The sequence below is a fragment of the Acomys russatus genome, chromosome 7 (genome assembly GCF_903995435.1).
Source record: "Acomys russatus chromosome 7, mAcoRus1.1, whole genome shotgun sequence".
Taxonomy (NCBI): domain Eukaryota; kingdom Metazoa; phylum Chordata; class Mammalia; order Rodentia; family Muridae; genus Acomys; species Acomys russatus.
Genome location: NC_067143.1, coordinates 3520358 through 3539234, shown reverse-complemented (window position 1 = coordinate 3539234; position 18877 = coordinate 3520358). Strand labels below are relative to the sequence as shown.

At 49.1% G+C, this 18877-nt stretch overlaps 1 protein-coding gene and 1 pseudogene across 1 annotated transcript in view; one reads left to right on the top strand and one right to left on the bottom strand.

Moving 5' to 3' along the window:
• Positions 1-18877, bottom strand: part of LOC127192381 (zinc finger protein 260-like) — a 55737-nt gene that overhangs the window by 33395 nt on the left and 3465 nt on the right.
• LOC127192067 (myeloid cell surface antigen CD33-like) lies at positions 1526-8488 on the top strand (annotated as a pseudogene).

The window sequence follows — 18877 nt, the reverse complement described above, 5'->3', positions numbered from 1 at the left end:
AGTTTTGAGATTAATTGCATTGGTAAGACAGATTTCCAAACAGCCTAGCGTTGACTGTGACCTGTGGTCATTAGTGGCCATTCTTAGCAGATTGATAATAAAAAGGAGCAAACTAGGTGAAGAAAAATACAAAATATATAGTTTGAGGCCAAAAGGGGCACCAGGGAGTGTAATCCGGTTAAAGAAAAGCCTGATGCTAAGCGGGATAAAGAGAGTGGTGACCTCAGGGCTTTTAGTGATGTGCTCCTGCCCCACACCATCCATCCATTCATCCATCCATCCATCCATCCATCCATTCGTCCATCCATCCATCCATCCATCCATTCATCCATCCACCCATTCACTCATCCATCCATCCATCCATCCATTCATCCATCCATCCATCCATTCATCCATCCATCCATCCATTCACCCATCCATCCATCCGTCTATCCATTCATCCATTCACTCATCCATCCATCCATCCATCCATCCATTCGTCCATCCATTTACCATCCATCCATCCATCCATTCACTCATCCATCCATCCATTCATCCATCCACTCACTCACTCATCCATCTATCCATTCATTCATCCACTCGCTCATTCATCCATCCATCCATCCATCCATCCATCCATCCATCCATCCACTCACTCATCCATCCATCCATCCACCTCACTCACCATCCATTCATCCATTCATTCATCCACCACCACTCACTCATCCATCCATCCATTCATTCATCACCATCACTCATCATCCATCCATCCATCCATCCACTCACTCATCCATCCATCCATCCATCCACTCACTCATCCATCCATCCATCCATCCATTCATTCATTCATTCATTCATTCACTCTTTGATCCATGTAGTCATTCCATTCCCACATACTTCACCCTAGAGGACACTCACCATCTCTCATTTCTTTGCAGGGTCCTTAGCTCAGGAGCCAATATGCTTGCTGATGGTGCCCAAGCCAGTGACAGTTGAAGAGGGCCTGTGTGTCCATGTGTCCTGAATCTCTTCTTGTTTCTTACTCTGCAAGGTTCCTCTGTCAACCCCTTGGGTCCTGCTTCTGCCAGACCGAGTGCTGAGAGTATGCAGGAACTGTGGGTTGTCAGACAGCATCTAATGTTCTGTTGGTGACAGTGGAGTGGGAGGAAGCCACAGACAGGAGCAGAGGAGAGGGGGCCCTTCTCGGTAAGTGTGGCCCCACAGTGCTCCATGTAGAAAGTGGAAATGTTTTTTTAAAGATTTAGTTGTTTGTAATGTATACAGTTTTTTTTTTTTTTTTTAACCTGCCTGTTCCCCTGCATGTCAGAAGAGGGCAACAGATCTCATTCTAGATGGTTGTGAACCACCATGTGGTTGCTGGGAATTGAACTCAGGACCTCTGGAAGAGCAGTCAGTGTTCTTAACCTCTGAGCCATCTCCCCAGGCCCCAAGTGGAAGTGTTTTTTCTTCAAGTTTCCTCTGAAAACATACGAGCAGGAAGTTCCTTCTCTGTGGTTAGCTGCTTTCTGTTTGATTTCATTACTGGACTTCCAGTGTGGTTTCTTCTCAGTCCTGTGACACCAAAGCCCAAGACTCTCACCTATGACCTCGGGCTTCGACCCTCCGGCTCCTCTTAGTTGTAGGAACCCAGGACCATTCGCTGTGCTATGCTGTGGCCATCGCTGCTGCCCCTGCTGTGTGTAGGTGAGTGGGGGCAGGGCTGGGACAGGGGCTGATGGGACAGGATCAAGACACTTCTCATTTCTTTGCAGGGTCCGTGGCTCAGGAGCAAAGATTCCAGCTGGTGGTGCCCAAGTCAGTGACAGTCGAAGAGGGCTTGTGTGTCCATGTGCCCTGCATGTCTCCTACCCATCCTATGGGCCCAATTTTGGACATGTCTTTGGCTTCTGGTTCCAGGAAGGGGCCAGATTACAGGAAGTCCCTCCAGTCGCCACAAATGACCCCGAACAACTAGTGCAGAAGGCAACACAAGGCCGATTCCATCTCCTTGGGGACCCACAGAAACATGACTGTTCCCTGGTCATCAGAGATGCACAGAAAAAGGACACAGGAGTGTACTTCTTCAGAGTAGTTAGAGAGCCTTTCTTGAAATATAGCTACAGAGAAAGGATGTCACTGCATGTGATCCGTAAGCAATGAAGTCACCCGACAGGATCTTAAGAGCCCACAAGACACTGTGTGTGTGTGTGTGTGTGTGTGTGTGTGTGTGTGTGTGTGTGATGTCTCTGTGTGTGTGTGTGTGTGTGTGTGTGTGTGTGTGTGTGTGTGTGTGAGATGTCTGTGTTGGGAAACCTGTACCTCAGTCTGCGTAGAGCCTGTGGAACAGATGCTGGGCTGTGTGAGGGAAGATGACTGTTCTGAGGCAGAGTCTGCATCCAGGGGAGCATCTCAGTGTCTCTACCATGGCTTATATCTCTCTCCCTCTCCCTCCTTCAGCTCTGACACAGACTCCTGAAATCCTTATCCAGGGGACCCTGGAGGCTGGCCATCCTAGCAAGCTGACCTGCTCTGTGCCCTGGGTCTGTGAGCAGGGGACACCCCCCACCTTCTCCTGGGTGTCAGCTGCCCATATCTCCTCGAGTCCAGAAGCACAAATTCGTCAGTGCTGACCCTCACACCTCAGCCCCAGGACCATGGTGCCAACCTCACCTGCCTGGTGACCCTCTCTGGAGCAGGTGTCACTGTGGAAAGGACCATCCAGCTCAATGTTACCTGTGAGTGTTGCATCCGGGAACAAGGGCCTGCGTATAAAGCAGGAAGGAGTCTGTGGTGGCTGTGTCTTGGTGGCCTGGCTATGTGTGGGTGCTGGAACACACAGGCCCTCTCTTTCTGACTCTATGCTGTCGTGGCTAGTTATCAGAAGTCCTATCTTGTCTCTCCCTCAGCTCAACTTGATGGTAAGCGTCCTTTCTTCCAGCAGTGAAATTAGCTAATTCAAGACACATTAAAGTATTTACATGCAGGTTTATTGGGAGGAGCTCTTGGTGGGCTCACCAGTCCCAAGGAATGGGTCCAGGGAAGCTGCCATTCAAGGGGAGACAGAAAATTAGGGGAAGAAAATGTGTGTGAACAGAAAAAAAGAGAGAGGGCACAGGAACCAAAATGTCTAGTTACATTGTTTGACTCAGATACGCTTGATAAGTGCCCCCCCCAGCCTGTCTGAAACCCAAGAAGGATAAATTATAATCTAAATGGCACATATGAATTAAAATGACATGGTCCACAGTCACTACCTAGACAGTTGTCCCACGCTGGCTCTGGTGGCATAGGCCAGTAGGATTTGCTGAAGAAAAGCAGAAAGCTTGAGAAGGAAAATGTCTGGGTTATATAGTGAAGATTCTCTAGGGGAGGGGAAGCCCTTGCGCCTGGGCTGGAAAGTTCAGGGTACAGGGTGGGATACAGCAGCCAACCTCTGTACATGTAGGGACTGAGAGACGCTGGGAGAGACTGGAAGCCAGGTCCACCTTGTTAAAAAAAAAGCTCTTCAGCTGCTTGTCCCTGATCTGAAGGCCAACGTCCCAGCCTTTTGTTGATAATCAATCTATGACTACTTCCTGCTGACATTTGGGGCATTGTTATTGGGGTGGGGATGCAAAGGCTGGAACATTGGCCAAGTCCAGGAAGAGCAGGCTGTTTCATTGCTGTGTAGGGCCTTGCTAGGAAAGCACAGGCCCAGCTGAAGCTGTCTGTGAGGATTCATTCTGCGTTCCGCATTCTGCATTCTGGATGCAGATCTCGAGGAAACGCCTGGAGCTGGCAGAGTGCTGGGACAGATACATGTACTAGGGGCAGAAGACGAAGAGCTTAGAGAGAGACATTTTTTTCCTCTAGGCGTACATTCAAAACTTTTAGGCCCACAGTCTAGTTGGGGGTAGGGGAGTCTCAGGACCAGGGAAAGGAGAGTAGATCTCAAGCCTTTTTATTCCTTTTATATACCTTAAATCACCTTCTTATTACCATTGAAGTTTTTTTTTTACATCCTATAAACCTTCATAGCTTGCATTTACCAACCTTAAATCACCTTCTTAGATCCTCACTTTCTTATATCCGTGTAACTTAGGTTTTCCTAGATCCTCGTAACTTACATAAACTTTACATTTTTTACTAATTATTCCCCATGAGATTCAGGGTAATGATTACTGAGAGCAGTAAAGTGCATTCCTTTTATATAAAGGAACAGTGAAAAGTTGTTTCTTTTACTAGTCTAGTCTTTAAACCCATCAGAGACCTGAGAGGATAAATTAAATCTAAATGGCATATATATGTTAATTAAGATGACAGAGGCTAGTCCATAGTCCACTACCTAGATGGTTGTCCCAGGCCACTGTGGTCTTCATGGCACCACAGAGGGAGTTTGGCCATCAGGCCCAGAAGACGAGAGGTTTTTTTCTGTGGAGAAAGAACATGGGAGAGACTGACCTCATCTTGTTGTCAACAGTGTGGGATAGTGAACTGTCTGGGCGTCCTTCTTTGTCCACAGCTCAGGCTCGGCCCTAGCAGTGGGGGAGCCACCAAGGCAATCTGCCCAGTGGTTAGAGTATGGTCATCCGTGCCATTGTGCCCATAGCTTCTTAGAGACCTTGGAGAGTTACTGTGAGGAATTGGGCGGCTCTGTCATAGCAAGTTTAAATATCTTAAAGTGTCATAGTCAACAGATCTCTGTCAGACTTGAGGGCTAGCACCTATATACATATCTGAGTTAAACAATTTTTTTGTCTGCTTTTGGATATCTGATCTAAACTGTAACTTGTAAAAATGAAACAGGAGCACTAGCATGACTTTAAGTAGACTTCTGAACATATGAAAGGATTTGATCATATTTTTTTGTATGGCTTAGTTTATCCATACAGCTAAAGTTTTAAAGACAGAAATTATATTTGGCTGTCAACAGGTACTGAACACATTTGGTAGCCTTTAGTTAAGATGGCAGTGAAGCTATGACTCTTCCACAACAAAGATGTCGGCCAGCTGTGTGGCTGCCCTTAGTCAAAGTAGCGGTGAAGCTGTGGCTCCACCCTCGTCATCCCAAAGTCAAGATGGCAACCAGCCATATGCTGTAAGCAGCAATAGTGGGCAATTAAAAAAAAACCAGCCCGTTCTGTCACTGCCACCTTTGGCACTGCCACCATTGCACAGACAGGAGGGAGATGGGCTTGACGGCACCTGGAGCAGTGAAGGAGGGAAGATGTGAGAGAAAGGCTCCCAAAAACATGAACAAATGCAGTTTGGATAGAGGTTTAGACCCGTGGCACCCTTGTTCCCAGACTTTCCCAGAGACTGAAGGCTACACTGATCCTCGAATGAGCCCTAAACCACACTCTAGCCTCTGAGAAATGCTGTGGAATTCTGTCCTCAGGGGGACTTTGGAATTGCCTTGTTGGTTTTACATTTATAATTTCACGTTATGTAAATTCATCCAGTGTTAAATTCAGCAGTACATAATCCTTTCAGTAGCAGATTCATCACTAACAACTGCCATATAATAGGGAGCACCATGGGACTCCAGAGCCATTGCGTGTCCCAAGAGACAAACCTTGAGTCTACAACACTGCTACTTGCTGTGCTCCTCTGGCAAACGTTGACCTGCTGTGGTCTCTGTGCATTTGCCTCATCTGCACTTTGCACATAAACAGAAGCCATAGAAAATGTGGCCTTTTGATCTGACTGATGTTTCCCCGGCATCCTGTATTCAGGTCTCACCTCTGGCACACAACAGAATTGCATTCCTCTATATCCTGAACTCAACCCCAGTGTGCGTAGACCACGTTTGCTCATCTGCCTATGGGAAGATGAACTCTGGAGTAATGTCTGGGCTGGGCTATAGGACCCAGGCTTGGGGAGCCCATGTTTTCATTTGAGGGTTTGTCCATCTCTCCTGGGCACGCAGCAGGAGGGAGATTACCACCAGGGAGACCGTTATTCTGTTTTTCCTTCTCACTAAGCATCCAAAGACTTCCACAGTGGTCACTTCCCAGCCTCTCTGGCAGCTCACAGGAGCTCCACACACGCCACATTCCTGCCAGTGGCTCACGTCCTTCTTAGGAAGACACAGCCTGTCACTGTGTGCTGAAATGTCCTACTGCAGTTTTCATTTGCACTAAAGTGACAGTAAAGAACAGAGAGGTTTTGTGTGCCCCGCTGTTCATTTGCATAGTGTCTGAGAAGTTCTATTTTAATATCTTGCTGTTGTTTATGTATTGATTTGTTTGGATTCCTTGTGATGTGGGCTGGGAGAGATCGTTCTGTCTGCTGGGGTGTTGACTCGTCACAGCTATGACATCAAGTAAGCTTTTCTATTCAGTGGGTTTTGTTTTTTAAACTCTTGACATTGTCAGTGGAGAAACCAAAAATCCAAGTCCTACTGAGAGAGGAAGGGCTTGGGCTGTGTGGTTTCCAGGTGAGCCCAGCCCAGTGCATTTGTTTCTGCAGGGAAATCAGGTCAGATGGCAGAGGTGGTGCTGGTGGTTTTGGGGGAGGTGGCTGTCAAGCTCCTGCTTCTTGGGCTCTGTCTCATATGTCAGGTGAGTACTGCTCCTGGGATAAAGAGGCAGCCCCGGGAGGATGGGAATGGGGTGCGTGTGAAGGGATCTGCACAGAGCAAGTGATGCATGGGTGTGGAGGTAGGGGATTGCACGTGGTCTAGGTGTCTGTGCTCAGCTCTGGTGCGTTTCAACAACGAGGTGGCGGTGCTTGGGTATGGCTGTCTCTCTCTCTCTCTCTCCAGTCTGTGGCCAGAGCACAGTGGCGGGGGCTGTTTTACACAGACTGAATGCCTCAGTTTCTTCACTTGGTGTGATATTCTCCAGGAAGAAGACAGCAAGGCTGTCAGTGAGCACGAGCTGTGAGGATCCCATCAAGGTTAGTCACGTGGGACCCATGCCACATCTCCTTCATGTCCTCCATGTGATGCTGTAGTGTGGCCTGGTTCAGGCACCCATATCCGCCCTGAGCTGTAGTGTGGCCTGGCTTAGGCACCCACATCCGCCCTGAGCTGTAGTGTGGCCTGGCTTAGGCACCCACATCCGCCCTGAGCTGTAGTGTGGCCTGGCTTAGGCACCCATATCCGCCCTGAGCTGTAGTGTGGCCTGGCTCAGGGACCCATATCCGCCCTGAGCTGTAGTGTGGCCTGGCTCAGGGACCCATATCCGCCCTGAGCTGTAGTGTGGCCTGGCTCAGGGACCCATATCCGCCCTGAGCTGTAGTGTGGCCTGGCTTAGGCACCCACATCTGCCCTGAGCTGTAGTGTGGCCTGGCTCAGGGACCCATATCCACCCTGAGCTGTAGTGTGGCCTGGCTTAGGCACCCATATCCACCCTGAGCTGTAGTGTGGCCTGGCTTAAGCACCCATATCCGCCCTGAGCTGTAGTGTGGCCTGGCTCAGGGACCCATATCCCCCCTGAGCTCATCTTCCTGCTGGTCCCATCTCTGTCCAGAGCCCAGTGTGGGTCTCTTTTGCTTTTTCCACCCCTCACTCTGTGGAACACCCCCTAGTCTCTCTCGCTCCCTGCTTCAGTCCACCTTTACCTCTTTCTCCACATGACTCTTGTCTTTCTTCTTCCCTCCTTGCTTTCCATGGAGTGTGCTTTATTTTCTTCTCCTTGTGAAGATCATCAGAATCAGAAATGTTGCAGTAAGCTAGAGTCAGGATATGCCCGCGTTTTTATAATCACTGCCCATCACCAACAACATATGTTCCTGTGTCTCCAGGTTGTTCTATGCCCCTGTCTGTGACAGGCACCTCATGCCTTGTGCTAACAGCACTGCCACGGAGTCTCCACCACATGGAGACCCACAAGCAGAAACTGGGCTTTGGGGAAACTGCTGTTCTTTTGTCTCTCTCCGGTTTACCTATGTGGCAGCCACGTTAGCACTCACATTTTCTTTTCTCAATCTGCTTCCCGTCTCTGTAACATCTGAGCCAGTGCTTCCTCTCTACAGTGCTGTCCTCCTGTGGACCCAGTGCTCAGTGTACAGGATGATTCGGGCACATCTAGGATGGAGCAGAGAGCACTAGGTGGGTGAGCTCACCCATACCAATGAGTGGCTGATGTGTTCAGAACCCTTCCTGGGAAGAGAGTGATCAGTGCCTCAATATGATGAATGCCCTGCACAAACCCTCTTTGTGTCACTGAGTCTCCCCCCCCACCCCCCGTGTGCCCTGCCATGACCGCGTTCTTTCCTCCATACAGGCTCATCAGTAAGACTGCAAGGTGCACAGCCACCCTGAGAAGCCAAGACCCCAACAGAAGGACTGACCTTAAGAACAGAGCAGTGTTGCTGGGGCTTTTTGGGGGTCCTGGTTGGGTTTAGGAATAAAGACAGAAGATGCCTGCAGAGTAAAAGGCTGTTAGCCTTTTTGCTGGGAGCAGTCCTTCAGGAAGCCATCTGGACTTGACCTGACTTCCCCGCACGCACCGTGCAGCTCGCTCCACTCTGAGTTCTTGGCCAGCTTCCTTCTCCCTTGCACCAGCATCACCTCTTTATTCATCCAAAGCCTCTCTTTTCTCATAGAAAAAGGCTTATTAGCATATATAGAGAGAGGTTCCACAGTTTACTCACGCTGAGCCAGTCTGTGGCTGGACCATGCCTCCTCTATCTCTTAGGGCTGCCGTTTGCCCAGACCACATCCTCCAGGAAGCTTGTTTTTTGTTTTGTTTTGTTTTGTTTTGTTTTGTTTTTGATGCAATAATCTCAGCAAATTATTGCTCACTGTTTACATCTTTTGGGGCAGCTGAGGAAGCAACAGACATTTTCATATAGGAAGCAGATCTTGTGGGCTATAAAAATGACAATACCACATATCCTGACAGCACCTAGCGCTGCTGACGACCCAACAATTAACAGCTGAGAATTTAGGGGCACACATTAATAGCCAGTTGCCCCTCTGTGTGTGGGAGTAGGTCACCCCGACAGAGCCGTATCTGAACTATGATTCCCTTGAGTTTCATGGGGGTGATCCAAACTCACCAAGGAACTATTAGGGAGTTTGCTCTCGTGTGAAGCACCTGTGTCCTCTATGGCTCCCCAGGGACAACCCCCCCCTTCTCCTTCCTCTCCACATTTCTCATATGAATGAATATACACATATGTGTGCCAACGCTTTTGTCCATGAGTGCTTTGTGAAGCCTAGAGGTCAAGGTTCAGTGACTTCCTTTATTGTACCTTCTTCTTCTTCTTCTTCTTCTTCTTCTCTTCTCTTCTTCTCTTCTTCTCTTCTCTTCTTCTTCTTCTCTTCTTCTCTTCTTCTTCTTCTTCTTCTTCTCTTCTTCTTCTTCTTCTCTTCTTCTTCCTCCTCCTCTTCCTCCTCCTCCTCTTCTTCTCCTCCTCTTCCTTCTTCTCTTCTCCTTCTCCTTCATTTATTATTGTTGTTGTTATCATTGTTACTGTTATTTGACACAGGACATAGTGGCTTGAATAAAAATGGCCCCCTTTGGCTTATAGGGAGTGGCACTATTAGGTGTGGTCTTGTTCGGGGAAGTGTGTCAGGAGGTGGGTGTGGGGTGTGGGGGTGTGTGGGGATGGGCTTTGAACTTTCAAATGCTCAAGCCAGACCCAGTGCCACTCTCTCCTGATGCCCGCTGATCCAGATGTAGAAGTCTCAGATGCCTCTCCAGCACCATGTGTGCCTGCCTGCGTGCCACCATGCACCACCACAGTAATGGACTAAATCTCGGAACCCGTAAGCCAGCGCCAATGAAATGTTTTCCTTTAAAAGAGTTGCTGCTGTTCTGGTGCGTCTCCACAGCGATAGAAACCCTACCTAAAGCAAAGGGTCTCTCCTGGAACGTGGAGCTCCTGTTTAGGCTAGCCAGTGAGGCCCTGGGGTTACCTCTTTCTGGCCTTCAGTATCTTGGTTAGAGTTAGAAACTGTTGCATGTAATTTGATGTGGGTGTCGGGAATCCTAACCCAGGGCTTCAGTTAACCCACTAAGTCACCTCTACTGCCTCCTATAATGGCTTTCCAGAGAGTTGGTCACCTTTCTATATACCAATGACAGGTGCATAGAAAAAGAAGGAAGGAAGCAATGCCATTCACAGTAGCCTAAAAAGTACTTGGAATAAACTTAACCAAGGACATGAAATATGTGTACATGAGAACTTTAAACCACTGAAGAAATATAGGCAGACACCAGAAGACAGAAAGGCCACCCACATTTGTGTTTCCTAATAATTAGTCTTGCGAGGATGGACAGCTTACCAAAAGCAATCTACAGACTCAATGCTGCCCAATCAAAATGGAAATTTCATTTGTCACACACAAAAAAGGTTTTAAAAATCCAAACGTTCACACCAATACACTAAGCTCCTCACATAGTCAAAGCAATCCTGAGGGATGAGAATCCTGCTGGGGATAGGATGACACCTCCTTGCAGGGTCCAGATAGAAACCCACACAACTATAGATAGCTACCAATTTTTAATTTAAAATTTAATTTTATGTGTTTTTGTTTTTGTTTTTGTTTTTTTGTTTTGCTTTGTTTGTTTTTTGCCTGCATGTCTGTGCACATCTCATCAGCCTGTTTGCTTAGGCTGGAAGGCAGCTTCATATCCCCCGGAACCGGAGTTAGCGTGTGGGAGCTGGGATTTGAACCTTGATTCTCTGCAAGAGCAGTCAGTGCTTTTAACTGCTGAGCCATCTCTCTAACTAACCCCTAGACACTGATTTTTGACAAGGAAGTAAAAGATATACATTGGAGAAAAGTAAACTTCTTCAATAAAATATGTGTATCTCCCCACAGAAATGAAACTAGACCTCTCATCTCCCAACCACACCCCGACCCCCACCCCCACCCCGACCCCCACTCCTACCCCGACCCCCATCCCCACCCCGACCCCGACTCCCCCACACCCCACTCTCACCCCGACCCCCACTCCCACCTCGACCCCCACCCTCACCCCGACCCCCACCCCCACTCCCAGCCCGACCCCCACTCCCACCCCGACCCTCACTCCCACCCCGACCCCACCCTCACCCCGACCCCCACCCCCACTCCCAGCCCGACCCCCACTCCCACCCCGACCCTCACTCCCACCCCGACCCCCACTCCCACCCCGACCCCCACCCTCACCCCGATCCCCACTCCCACCCCGACCCCACTCCCACCCCGACCCCCACCCTCACCCCGACCCCGCACAAACGTCAACTCTAAGTGGATCAAGTACCACTTCCTCTGACAAGCTGCTCTAATTCTAACTTCTGCATCACCTACAGGCCAGACTGGGTCATCAACCTGCGTGCTTGTCATGAGCTGGATGGTGGTGTCTGTGTGAGTATGTGTCTGTGTGTGTGTTGTGTGTCTGTGTGTGTGTGCGCGTGTGTGTCTGTGTGTGTTTGTGTGTCTGTGTGTGTGAGTGTGTGTGAGAGTGTATGTGTCTGTGTGTGTTGTGTGTCTGTGTGTGTGTGTGTGTCCTGTGTCCTATGAGATATTAAGCAAAGATCTGACTTTTGCCCATAGATCCCAGTGGTTTCCCTCACCTGGCTTTTTGATTTGAAGTTGCTTTGTTTTAGTTTGTTGTTGTTGTTGTTGTTGTTGTTTTTTGCTTGTTTGTTTGTTTTGTTTTTGTTTTAGACAAAGTCTCACTCTGGAACCTGGGCCAATCTGGAACTCGTGGCAATTCTCCTGCCTTAGTTACAAGCTTGAGTCACCACGCCCGGCTCTTCTGCCTGGTTTTCTTCATTGTGCTTTTACTCATTTATTATTCATTTCATGTTTCTAAAGATTGGTTTATTTTTGTATGTGTATGAGTTCCTGCATCAATGTCTGTGCTCCACACGCATACAGTGTCCACAGAAGTCAGAATAGGGTATCCAGTGCCCTGGAATTTGAGTTACAGACAGGAGTGACCTGCCATGTAGGTGCTGGGGATCGAGCTTGGGTCCTCTGGGAAAGCAGTCAGTGCTCTTAGCCACTAAGCTGTCTCTCCAGCCACTCCATTTATGCTTTTCTTAGCTGTTTTGTCTAATCTTAAGTGCCATTAAATTTGGTTTAAAAAGAAAATTCAAACTGTGGAGTGCTGCTTACAGAGGTATAGAGAATTTTAAACTGGGATTTTACATTCCTTTCTTACATCTGTCATATTATTTAATAAAATTCTATAATTATTTAAAAGTGCTTGCTTTTTTTTACATTAAAATTTAAATGTAGGAAGTCTCTGCTGCTTAACATCCCTTATGGCTCACTAGTTAAGAGCACTTAGTTGTTTTCTAGCACCCTGTACGTCAATTGGCCGAAAATACCATGCAACTCCAGCTCCGGCAGGTCTGTCGCCCTCTTGTGGCCTCTACAGGCACTTGCAGTCACGCAGCACTCCTGTGGTTAGAGCCTGGCGGACCAATGACTGGCTACTTGGGCCCGTGGGTGGATCTACGGAGTTCTTGTGCGTTGACATTGTCCACGACAGGCTTCCAGGGACATGGAGTTCCCCCCTTAGCCAAGCAGTCCTCAGCCATCGCATCCTTGGTACTCTCGCGAGGCAGCCACAGGGCAGTTAGGCCGCTCTGCAACCTCAGCACGGAGGCACCGCGCGAGCTCCGTGGTTCCTCCAAGGCCAATTCAGGATTGGCAGGCAGAGACTGCGCACCGGTAGTTCACCAGGTGACTCTCTCTATGCTAGTCAGCTTGTCACTCCTTAGTACCTGATCAACTTTTCACCTCCCCGTCAGCTGTTCAACCTGTCACCCATCACTTTTCTGCCTTGTCTCTCTTACTAACTTGTTCGTCCTGTGTCCCCTCAGTCATGTTTTTGTGCTGTCACCCCTCAGCTGTGTTTTTGTGCTGTCACCCCTCAGTCATGTTTCTGTCCTGTCACCCTTCAGTCATGTTTTTGTCCTGTCTCCCTTCAGTCACCTTCAGTGTGTCACCAAATTAGCCTGAAAGGAAGCTGGTGGGTCACCATTCTGCCAGTAGAACAAAAAGAAGCCTGTGAGTTCGTGATCACTTTAGTGCCCGTGTGAGTTAGCCATTTAGCTCCCTTGTACCCCAGTTAATCCATCTCTGTCGTAAACTGCCGGGTTAATCCATTAACTAGGCTGCCACCAGTCTCTTGGTAAATTAATTATAATTACACACCTGTAATCCTAGCTCTTGGGAGGTGGGAGCAGGACATTAGGATTTCAGGGTCATCCTCAGCTACACAGAAAGGCCAGCCTGGGCTACATAAGACTGTGTAAAACACAGAAACAAACAAATCTAACAGTTGGTGAGCACTTGGCTGGCAAGGGGGAGATAGGGAGACAGACAGACAGACAGACAGATGGAAGTATGCTGAGGGAAAGTAATTCCATGGCGTCCTCAGAACAAGACATGTAATAAAATGCAGAGAAGTGATGGCCAAAGGAGATGCAGGACGGATCCATGAGATGCCATCCCACCTACATTTCTTAAATCCTGGCAGAGACGAGCAAGAAGAAATCAGAATTATAAAGCTTGATTGATCACTACATCTCCGGCAATAAATCCCATCCCCGTGACATGGATATGGAAACAAAATTGGAGAAGGGAAGAGACTTGACCAGAGTTATTTGTGATTTACTGGCAAAGCTTGGGTCAGGATATAAACTGGGCTCATTCCGACATCAAGGACGAGGTTTTTAAGCTGGGAGGAGGGTCCCCATGGAAGAAGAATCTCTTGATCCCAACTCTCCGCGGTACTATCCTTTCATGCATTCCCCAACTCTCCATGGTGCCCATCTTTTCATGCATCCCCCAACTCTCTGCGGTACCATCCTTTCATGCGTCCCCCCAACTCTCCACGGTGCCCATTCTCTCATGCATCCCCCAACTCTCCACGGTGCCCATTCTCTCATGCATCCCCCAACCCTCCACGGTGCCCATCTTTTCATCTCATGCGTCCCCCCAACTCTCCACGGTACCCATCCTTTATGCATCCCCCAACCCTCCACGGTACCCATCCTTTCATGCGTCCCCCAACTCTCCACGGTACCCATCCTTTCATGCGTCCCCCCTCCCACTCTCATCCCTCCCCCCCCTTTCATCACCCACCACCCGCCCCCAACTCTCCACGGTACCCATCTTTCATGCATCCCCCAACCCTCCACGGTACCCATCCTTTCATGCGTCCCCCAACCCTCCACGGTACCCATCCTTTCATGCGTCCCCCAACTCTCCATGGTACCCATCTTTCATGCATCCCCCAACTCTCCACGGTACCCATCCTTTCATGCATCCCCCAACTCTCCACGGTACCCATCTTTTCATGCATCCCCCAACCCTCCACGGTACCCATCCTTTCATGCGTCCCCCAACCCTCCACGGTACCCATCCTTTCATGCGTCCCCCAACTCTCCACGGTACCCATCCTTTCATGCATCCCCCAACTCTCCATGGTACCCATCCTTTCATGCATCCCCCAACTCTCCACGGTACCCATCCTTTCATGCGTCCCCATTAGCTTTTGAGAAATACCTGGTCATTGAGCCCCTCTTCCTAAAGAGTCACAGCACTGCGGCTTCACGGAGGATCTTAGTGGATGCCTCCTGTTCCTACATATCCCGAGCATCTTGTCCCATGTAATTCTCGCTTCTCCAGGTCATCCTGTGCTTGGGTTGACCTGGGGGTTTCAGGTACCTGCTTTGTGAAGATGTTTCTGCTCGCCCACCTCCTTGTTTTCTTTCAGTTGCTGTCACCTCACTCTCCACGGTGAAGAGTATTGTATGCCTGGGAATTCTTGCTGTTGCATATGGACCTGTCACAGCCACAGCTGGGTGAGTAGGACAAGAGACGCTTCTCAAGCAGTCCGAGGAAGCTGCCGATGGGACTGTGATGCTCATCTCTCTGCCTAGAATCCCCCGGTAAGGGGCTTGGGGTGGCTCAGTGGTAAAGTGTTGTGTAGCATGTGGGAGGCCTTGAGTTCCATCCCCAGTGTGGCAAACAAAAAATAAGGCTGGGTCCTGAAGAAAGAGAGAAAGGGAAATTCAGGTTACCTCACTGACCCCTGCCCCTCCCTCACCACAGAACCTGCCAGACTGCTCGACTCCTTCTGTGCAATGGAGAAGACGTTGCAGTTGCAGTTGTTTCTTTCATGGGATCCCCACACCGTCTGTGCAGTGGTGGGTGGATGGAGTTCCTGTGGATGTGAACAGTGGGCATGGCCACCTCCAGGTGACCTCTACCATACTTGGTCCCTGGGACAACAGCACCCTCAGCCTGGCCCAGGCCCCGAAAATGGCACAGTTCTTCTCGCGAGGGAAGGAACCAACATGGAACCCATGGTTTGAGCATCCTGCTGATGTCAAGTGAGGTGGGGACATGGAGCCTGGATGAGGGCAGGGGACAGGGAGGGTTGGCATTGAGGCTAGAAAAGGGAGCACAGCTTGGAATCTGAATCTGAAGTCTTAAGAGTGGCTTCCTGCATGGGAGAATGGTAAAGTAGAAGGATCCAGAGGGTCCTAGAAACCTACAAGAAGAACATTATGACGGGCAGATGTGGGCCCGGGGTCCTGCTCAAACTGTGGCACCAGCCAAGGACAACATGCCGTAAATTTCAAACCCCAGATCTAGCCAATGGACAGGACATTCTCCACAGTTGAGTGGAGAGTGGGGTCTGACTTTCACACGAACTCTGGTGCTCCATATTGACCACATCCCCTGGATGGGGAGACCTGGTGGCACTCAGAGGAAGGACAGCAGGTTACCAAGAAGAGACTTGATACCCTATGAGCATATACAGGGAGGAGGGCCCCTCAGTCACAGTCATAGGGGAGGGGAGTAAGGGGAAAATGGGAGGGAGGGAAGAATGGAGAATACAAGGAAGGGATAACAATTGAGATGTAATATGAATGAATTAATAAAACAAAACAAAACCAAAAAAGAGTGGCTTCCTGAGGGTGCAATATGGCTAGACAGGGAAAGGTGCTTGCTGCCAAGCATGACAACCTGAGTTCAGTCCTCAGGCCACGTGGTGGGAATTAGAAGCACACTACTGAAACGTATCTTCGTGCACACTGTGGCACATGTAATCTCCCCCATATAAATAAATAATAAATAATGAAATTAAAAAAATATTTTTTACTTGTAAAAAGAAACCTTACTGAAATGTCTTCTACTTCTAGGAAAGGACCATTTGGCTCCCCAGATCTTTCTGAAGGCGATGCTCCAGGGTGTGATCTATGCAGCCATGGCGATCACAGTACTTTTTCTCTGCTTCCTCCCCTTCATGTGAGTATGCCTTAGTTCATTTTATGCTGCTGTAACAAAACAGCTGAGATGAGCTAATTTGGAGCACAGAGGTTTACTTATGTCAGGGTTCCAGAGGCTGAGGAAGCATAAGAGCATGGTGCTGGCATGCAGATCCAGCGAGGGCTTTCTTGCTTTATCACACTGTGAGACCCAGAGCAAGCATCTCTTTCTGTAAAGGTCACAAAGGCCACCGTAGGGGCCTCATCCTTCTGTCCTCTCTAATCCTGTCTGGCAGTAAGAAGGTGGTAATCGGGCCTGAGTGCCTATCGGGAAAGGAGAAGAGGAGTGGAGTGGCACATGGAGAGGAGTTGGGCTCAGCAGAGTATTGCTCAGATGGTAGAGCATAGAGCACTTTCTTAGCATACAGAGCACCTTGGACTCAATCCTCCAGCACTGTGGAAATGTGATGGTGCACGCCCATAGCCCACCGCTCCTGAGGTGGAGACAGGAAGATCAGAAGTTCAAGGTCAGCTTTAATGTGGTGAGTTCAAGGCTATAGGACAGTCTGTCTAAACAAACAAACAAACAAGCAAATGACAAGAAATTTCAAAGATGCATCAAGAGTTAAGAGCACTGGCTGCTCTTGCAGAAGACCTACGTTTAGTTGCCAGCGCCCACATCCCAAGCATCTTTAACCCCAGTTCCACAGGATCTGCTACCCTCTTCTGGCCTCTGACGGCACTGCATGTGGTGCACAAACATATGTGCAGGCAAAACACCATATACATGAAATAAAATAAATATGCTTCTAAAAACTTCTTCATACAGCAAGTTAATTAACTTAAATACGTAGCAATCTCCCTACAGGGCGCAAGGACCGTTCCCAGTTGACCCATCTGAACCCTTTGGTCTGTTAAACAGGGAATCCCTACCACACAGGGTGTGGAACTGACTTGCAGAGAAGGTGGGTGGCTTTCCCCGGACAACACAGGAAGCTGGCAGGACTCTTGAGACACCAGACTTGAATGCCAATCAAATCTGGAGCCCACATGGGGATGCAGAGAGGCAGGAGGTTGGAACTGATCGGAACACATTTCCTTAGAGCGGAATGTCTCAGGACGGATCAGGCAAAGAAGTGTGCGCGGATGAGAGCACAGAAGGGCTCTACGGCCGGGACGGGCCAGGGATCCAGCGTGAAGCTCGAAGAGCCTAGGGAATCCAACACTGAGCCACCCTCTGGGAAGCAGGCCTTGGTGAGTGCCCCTTGCACCAGGAAGGAGTCCAGGGTCGCAGAGCAGTGTTAGTGAGAGAAAGCTTGCACGCTGCCGTGGAGAGATGCTGCTCAGCCTGTGGCACGTATAGCGCACAATGACCTTGCAGGTTGTTTTGTAGGTACGAGAGTTTGAGACCCCAAAAGCCTCATGGAAGAAACCGAAGCACATAATTTCAAGGGTAATTAGAACTATCAACACACACCACACACAGCATACACACACACACACACAGACATACTATAGATACCATACACATATACGCCATATACAGATCACATATACACACATATACACACAGGCACACCATACACACCACATACATGTGCGCACACACACTATACACACATGCCATATATAGCACACACATACACATACACACATATGGTGTGTATGCAGCACACACACATACTACATACACACACATATACCACACACAGACACTCTAGATACCATACACACAACATACCATATGTATACAATACACACATAGACACACACACACACACCACACACACACTGAATCCCCACTGGGAAGTTGATTGATAGCCTCCTAGCAGTAGCACCAGAATGGAAACTGAAGGTTTTGGCTCCTGGCGTGCAGCAGCAGCAGCCACCCACAGCCTCAGGCCCAAGTCAGTGCCGGGAGACTAGGTAGCACTTAAGTCTCAGCTCTGTCACCAAATACCGGACACAAGCAACTTGAAGGATTTGTTTGGGCTCATGGTTTAAGGGATACAGTCTGTGATGGTCAGTGTTAGCTGTCAACTGGAGTATAGAGTCACTCGGGAGATGGGCCTCAGGACATGCCTGTGGGGCCCGTCTTCACTGTCCGGATTGAGGTGACCTGCCTGCTGTGGGTGGCACTGTTCCCCGGCTGTGTCAGTGGAGAAACTGAGCTGAACAGCAGCTGGCAAGCATAAGTTCTTTGCTCTCTTGATGCCTTGAATTTCCCGCCACGATGAAACTTGAACTATGAGGCCAGATAAACTGTTTCTGGATGGAGAGTGGCTTGGCGGTTAGGAGCACTTCCTGCTCCTTCCAGAAGACCTGAGTTCTGTCCCAAGCATCCATATCAGACAGTTCACAATTGACTAAACTGCAGCTCTAGAGGATCCCATGCCCTCTTCTGGCCTCTCTAGGGATCTGCACACATGCTCACATATCACACACACACACATTTACAAAACAAAAACAAAAACAAAAACTCCTCCCCGACCCCCCACCCCGAGATGGGGTTGCTCTGTGTAACAGCTCTGGCTATCCTGGAACTCACTCTGTAGACCAGGCTGGCCTCGAACTCACATCAATCTGCCTGCCTCTGCCTCCCGAGTGTTGAGATTAAAGGCTTGTGCCACCACCACCTGCCTAAAATAAAACTCTTGCAAACAATACACACCACACACACACACACACACACCCACACACACACACAGAGAGAGAGAAGAGAGAGAGAGAGACAGAGACA